Here is a 7,735-nt window from a genome sequence, read left to right as displayed (position 1 = left end):
TAAATCACTTCAATTTTCTTTTATAAACAACCCAACTTCTTGGCTTGATAGAGAGTCAAGACATGATTGGTTTTATTGATAGAGAAATATTAGTTACAACTCCTACAATTAGTGGCACTGACAGTATGCAACCAAATCCTGCATTCACAATCTAACATAAATCATATCAATTATTCTGAGGTTGGATCACTGACACCTTGTCTGAGGAGGTGGTTGGGCTAGTCGTTAGCCTTCAGATGTCCTTGGAGGTATGAGACACATTGGTGAAAGCCTTTGCTCATGTATTTAAAGAATGTGAGTTTCTTCGTACTCAAAAGCATATAAAAAACAGAATGAATTTGTGACTGAATACACTCAAGGATTTAAGAAATATGTGATGAACTTATGTGAGCTAAGAGCAGGAAAAAGAAATCTTGAAGTCATCTTTTCATCACGTCATCACCCATGGTGTACTTAATCATCATTTGTACCTATAGAATGTGTTAGTTTCATGAAAAACTAGTAGATACATAAGAGAGACTATAGAAAACTGAATTAAGTATATTTAATTCAGCATGCTAAGCAGTTTAAAGCAGATATGCAGTTAAACAGGTAAGTCGTTCAAAACAGGTAAGCAGTGCAACTGTCAAAACGCAACATGATGATTCATTTGATCGTATATTGTGAACTACCACGCAACAAGCAAGTTTCATGACCCATCAACCAGTGTCAACAAACTTTATGTTTCGATATTACTGGCCTGCGGGTATGCACAGACAAATCGTAGAAACAACTGATACTATTTCAGACATCTGTTATTCTATGTATTTTTAATAACCTGAATAGCTAGTTGAGTCCGCTTCTAAGAGAACGCCTTTAGCCAAGAGAGGATTCCCCAAAAATAAGTACTTGGCAACGGATACATCCAACTTCGAAGTCATCTTATTAAATCAATAAAGACATTTGATGGTAGGCTGCAATGGTTGATGAATTTAATGTCTTCATTTAAGTGGCACATAGATTTTTTTTATGCCTATTCTACATCTAGATATCATGGGATGAAGGTGGATATTTTTTCTTATTATTAAGTTAGGCTCCCCACCTTTATCTATAATAGACATGACCTACCGTGGTTATAATGCCATTTTAGAAGACCCAATCAGATTTATCTTTCCAAAGAATATAGCCCCTAACTCTTGGAATATGTTTCATAATAGAACACAGATTGAGGTCAGCCCCCTTATCGAAAATCATAAGATAAAAGTTTGGTCCAACTATGCCTCATGGTGTACACCCTGCCTCCTTCCATTGTATTCACCCACCTTTGTTCTTCGAGTGAATCCATATATTGTGGTCTGTATCCAGAAGAATAGCAAATAGATTTTCTAAGATTTTGATCTCAGAAAAGATATGGTTCTCGTCCCTATTAGTTTCCCCATGGCAATATGAGTTCCTGTGGTATTTCTAACATCAAATCTAATCTTAGTGTTGTTAATTGATGGTTGAGAAAGGATTTAAATATCAATGATGTGCGGTGGTGGAGGCGTCCAATGCTGAGGGATGAGATCAAATTTTATCTAACACTCAATGGCTGATCTTTGCTCATCTGACCATTTAATTTTGAGATAATTTTTTCTACACGAGTGACAAACCGATCTTGATTATACATCTAATGAGAAATCTATAAAATCATGGACTATCTGGTTCATTATCCATACCTGAAGCCACTTTTGCTTGAATTTGGCCTTGAACCACCAAGTCATTTCCTGCACAATGGTTTGCGAAAAGAGCCTGGATCTTCCAAATCTGCTCATAACTCTCTTCCATAAACTTTGCGATGTAGGACATAATATAAACAAATGTTGATTAACCTACATGTTACTGCAACACATAAGGCAACGATTCACAACGAAAATATCCAGGTGCTCAATTTGGTCGTGGGTTAATTGTCGATTCTCACACGCCAGATATAATGTCCACGTATATATTGCCTCCATTCTGCTATATTAAATTTCTTCTGAGTTCTTTCCCAAAGCCCTTTTTGGGGTGACCAACAAGCAATCTTTTTCTTCTCACCAATGTGTATATATAGAATTAAAGATTGAGGGGGGGACAACCTGACACGACCCGCCAACCCGCTTCTTAGGTGAGTTCGGGTTGGGCATAAACAAACCCGTTTAATAAACGGGGCGACCCGCCTAACCCGTTTATTAAACGGGTCGGGTTCGTGTTAGGGGTATGCCAACCCGCCAACCTGACCCGCTAACCTGCCAACCCGTTTACCCGACCCCACCAGTTTATTAAGCGGGTTGGCGGGTCGTGTCGGGTTACCCGTTTAATAAACGGGTCGAGGTCGGGTTGAGGTATATATGCTGACCCACCAACCCGCCAACCCGACCCGATTGCCACCCCTACCCATGGGGGAATCCAATTTTTAATGTCTTTCATGTTTTGATATAAGAAGATTGCTTAAAAAATCATAAGATGTAAATCATAGAAAATTTGCTCATATTGCTTTGGGGTGATGGTATCAACCAGGCGCTCGTTGGTCCACGACTTCGTCCAAATTTTAGCTTTTGCCTCATTGTCAAACTGCCACAAGGCATTATTTATGATGCAATTCCATCCCCGAGTTGATTTCTTTCCAGGCATAGGACCCTCTTGAATTAGCTTTGTGACACCACATGCTTCTCTTTTTTAAATATTTGCATCGCATAAATCTGGCCCATCTAGATCTCACAATGATGCATTGAATGCCTAGATGGGAAAGGTTTGCTCAGTTCACCTCAGCAAGTTTTTGCAACCCTATCCCACCCTCCTTAGACCGACATAGTTGACTCCATTTGATCAAATGGGTTTTTGGAACTGGTCAGACCCGACCCACAAAAAACTACTGAATATCCTTTCCAGCCCCTTAGTGACATAAACAGAAACTTTAAATGACATAGTCTAGTTCAGGGGGATGCTCGCTAATACATACTTGATAAGGCATACTCGTCCTGCATACAATAGAAAATGTGATTGCCATCCATCAAGTTTTTTCTTGGCTTTAGACAATAGATCTAAACACCACTCCAGCAACAAGTTTCCTGCAAATAGAGGAATCCCAAGGTACTTGAGAGGAAATGTTCCCATATTCCATCCCAATATGTTCCATAGTTGTTCTCCCACATCATGATCATAGTTCAGAGGGATGAACCGAGACTTTGAGTGGTTGATTTTCATCCTCGCATATTGCTCAAATTCTCTTAATATTTTCTTGAAATTTCTAATAGTCAGTTTATCAACTTTACACTAAAACAAGGCATCATCAACAAACATGAGAGTGGTGACCGAGTCCTAACACAATGGGATGTTTGGACTGTGGATGTGTTTTTCAATAATGTCTTCTTGAATGAGTATATCTAGACATTCCATCACGGTTAGAAAAAGATATGGGTAAAGAGGGTCTCTTTGTCAGATTCCCTTGGAGTTAGAGAATTTTTCGCTTAGAGCTCCATTAAACAGGACCACGAAATTGGTTGAGGAAATACAAACCATGATTTTTTGAATTCACACTACAAGAATAATGCAGATTAGTGATGGATGCTATCCGACGTTAATCCATTGCAAATCCATCATTGAATTGTTTACTGACGGATTGGCGATGACTTAGCGATGGATAGCGTCCGTCGCAATTTCTTGGTCGCTAATTAGCGACAGAACTGATATGTCGTTACATTCATCGCTAATTCATGGTGAATTAGTAAATGTCATTATTTATCGTTAATCTGTCGCTAAATAAGCACTAATTTGGTTTTGCGAAAGATACATATCCATCGCTAAAATTTCACGATGAATATGTATTCGTCTTTAATACCTGTCGCCAATTTAGCAATGAATTATATTCTGTCGCAAAACATCGATTGATTCAGTTATTGAGACAAATAAATATTTGTTGCTAAAGTGGCGACGAATATTATTCATCACCAAATACTGTCGTCATTTTGCGATTGAATTTCTTTGGAAAATCCATCACTGAATATTAGCGATGGATAATATTTGTGGCTGAATATTAGCGAAGGATAATATTTGTTGCTAATCCGTCACAAAATTAAAAATAAAAATAAAATAATTTTATTTGAAATATAAATATCGAGAAAAAAAATTCTTGCTATACAATTTATATAACCTGTGTATAAAAAATAAAGTACACATAAAAAATACATATACAAAGTAGGTAAAACAAATTTAACACAAGTTATAAGTGAAACAAATTTAACAACTCAGTATAATTCTTGTCAAGTTCTAATTAGTTATAAGTGAACATATACAAAGAGTTTCGTTTGAAACAACAAGTACGTGAAACAAATTTAACACATGAAGCTAATCTTTGTCAAGATTTGGAGCATCATCCTCTTCATTGTTTCGATCTGCCCCTCCATCCATGCTTCTATTAGCTCCTCTATGCTGATCATCTCTAGCATCCTACAAGAGAACCAAAATGTTAGTATTGATAAACAAAATATAATGAAATAAATTATATGCAATACATCTAATCTAAGACAATCAAAGTAACATGGTTGAATGACACATAGACTAGCAATAAAGTGAAGGACATTAACAGAATTTAGAGGTTGTTAAAAAAAATCATAGTGATGAAATCATGCTTATATGTGTTCTAAGGTTATCAAAAAACTTTCATAGTGATTCAATCATGCATATATGTGTTATAAGGTTGTCAAAAAATTTTTATAGTGATTCAATCATGCATATATGTGTTCTAAGGCTGTCAAAAAAAATTCATACTGATTCAATCATTTATATATTTGTTCTAAGGCTGACAAAAAAAATTCATAGTGATTCAATCTTGCAGATATGCGTTCTAAGATTGTCAACAAAAATTTATAGTGATTCAATCATGCGTATATGTGTTCTAAGGCTGTCAAAAAAATTCATATTGATTCAATCATTTATATATTTGTTCTAAGGCTGCCAAAAAAATTTCATAGTGATTCAATCATGCAGATATGTGTTCTAAGGTTGTCAAAAAAATGTCATAGTGATTCAAGCATGCATATATATTTTTTAAGGCTGTCAAATAAATTTCATAGTGAGTCAATCATGCATATATGTATTTTACGACAGTCAATAAAAGTTTATAGTGATTTGATCATGCATATATGTGTTGTAAGGTTGTCAAAAAAAATTACATAGTGATTCAATCATTCATATATGTGTTCTAAGGTTGTCAAAAAAATATATATTGATTCAATCATGCATATATGTGTTCTAAGGGTGTCATAAAAAAATTAGTGATTCAATCATACATATATGTGTTCAAAAGGTATCAAAAAATTTTATAGTGATTCAATCATACATATATGTGTTCTAAGGTTGTCAAAAAAAATTTATAGTGATTCAATCATGCATATATGTGTTCTAAGGTTGTTAAATAAAATCCATAGTGAGTCAATCATGCATATATGTGTTCTAAGGTTGTCAAATAAAATCTATAGTGATTCAATCATGCATATATGTGTTCTAAGGGTGTCATAAAAATTGTATAGTGATTCAATCATGCATAGTAAACTTGTTGATCTTGCGATGCTAATATGAATGGTTCATATGTTCTAAACCTTGATTTATGATTCACCTCCACAATGCCTGAGGCTTCGTTGACTCTTGTTGTTGTGGGATCAAATCAATGACACTTGAATAAAGTTATCGCATTATTTATGCCTAAGTAAGTCAACTCCATTATTTCTTCAATAACACCGTAGTAGTCAAGTTCATTTTTACTGTAACTGCTACCCTTGACACACACACTATTATTCATCATTGACTTGTTTACACCATAGTCTTTTGTATAAAATCGATAACTATTTACGATGTACCCGTTATAACATTGCACAACTTTGGTCGAACTATTTTGTAAATCACATATTCCTTAGTCATTCACATTACCATGATGGACCTACAAGCATAAACAATGACTATAAACATGACCAATTAAGTAACATATTATTGTTTACCCGAAAAGAATGCATGTCATCATCCTTACCAATTCTTTCAACCATGCCCCAAACTTATTTTCACGTTCTTTAAGTACTTTTGAATCAGTGAGATGTGAATGTTTTCTTCACAACTCCAAATCAAATCGTCTATACTTAATAAATAATTATATTACTAAACCATGTACGTAGAGAACTTAGTGTAACATATTATATATACTTACTCGATATAGGAGTTGATCTCTGAGCAATTAAAAAAGATATAGATTTGTGCTGCGTCTTGCTCTTGATCTTCCAAGAGTCTTGATTGGCAACTACTAAAGGCATTCCCAAGTAGTTTAAATATTGATAGTTTGTCAGCCACAATAACTTATTCTTCATCATTATTACGAGGTGGGCAAGTGTAACGTGTTGGAATGTGGGGCTCAAAATACATAGATGAAAATTTTGAAATCTCTTCTAAAGTGTACGCCTCATAAATTGAACCCTCCACTTTTGCTTTATTCTGAACCTTTTTTTTAAAGTCAAACATGCATCTGTCAACAATATATATCTCGTAATACAATAAATTCTCAATAGCATTAGAGAAAAAAATATAAATAAAAATATACTTTTTAAATAAGTACATCCATCAATATTGCATAGAACCACTAACCCTAAGATTATATGGCAAATATATGATCACATATTCCATAACATCGAAAAATGCTGACAAAAATATCTTTTCTAGCTGACAAATAGTAGTGACGACAGAATCCTTGAAATTCTTTACCACAATTACTACAATTTCTGATACACATAATGTTCTAAAAAATCAACTCAACTTGGATAATACCCCACATATAGGTTTGTCTAACATGTCATGGAATGCTAGAAGAATCAACCGTTGCATGATGACATGACAATCACGGCTCTTCAACCCATATAATTATCCATCGTATATCTTCATAGCCCGAGCAATGTTAGAGATGTATCCATCTGAAAATCTTAATTGTCTCAACCACTAACATACCTACTTTACATGATCTGGTTCAAGCACGTACATTGCCTTTGGTTTTAGTACTTTGCCATTGTACTCTTGCAGTTCCAATTCTGGTCTTTTACATATTACTTTTAAATCCATATGGGCCTTCTGATTATCCTTCATTTTCCGTTTGACATTCATTACCATATTGAACATATTATCAAACATATTTTTCTCTACATACATCACATCTAAATTATGTCATATCAATAAGGTCGACCAATATGATAGTTCTTGAAATATAGATTTCTTTATCTAATTGTGATCTTTCTCAAATCCAAGGAAGAGCGTCGCACTACAGGTATTTGTTAGTCCATATGAAAAGTATCATAATCGTCTTAAAATCTCTATGCCAGATAACCGTGTAGCTGAACCTTTTATTTCAGTTATGCCTGCTCGAAACCCATTTTTTTATCATCAAAATGGATGGTAGTTGGATAAAAATCGATGCTGACAATCAAATCAGTGTGACTTCCTTTTATTCGTTAATCTAAAAGATTTTGTATCCTTAATGCAGTACGGACATGCCAACCTCCCATGTGTGCTCCAACCAAATAAGATATCATATGCAGGGAAGTCACTAATTGTCCACAAAATAACAACCTTCATATTGTAGTTTTGTTTGTTGTGGGCATCGTACGTGAGAACACCGTCATCCCACAATATTTTCAGTTCATCAATCAATGACCTTAAATATACATCAAAATTTTGGCTTGGAGGAAGGTTACATGGGGTGACA

The sequence above is a fragment of the Nuphar pumila genome, chromosome 9 (assembly GCF_984573655.1).
Source record: "Nuphar pumila chromosome 9, dmNupPumi1.hap1.1, whole genome shotgun sequence".
NCBI classification, from domain to species: domain Eukaryota; kingdom Viridiplantae; phylum Streptophyta; class Magnoliopsida; order Nymphaeales; family Nymphaeaceae; genus Nuphar; species Nuphar pumila.
Note: the sequence above shows the minus strand (reverse complement) of the source record.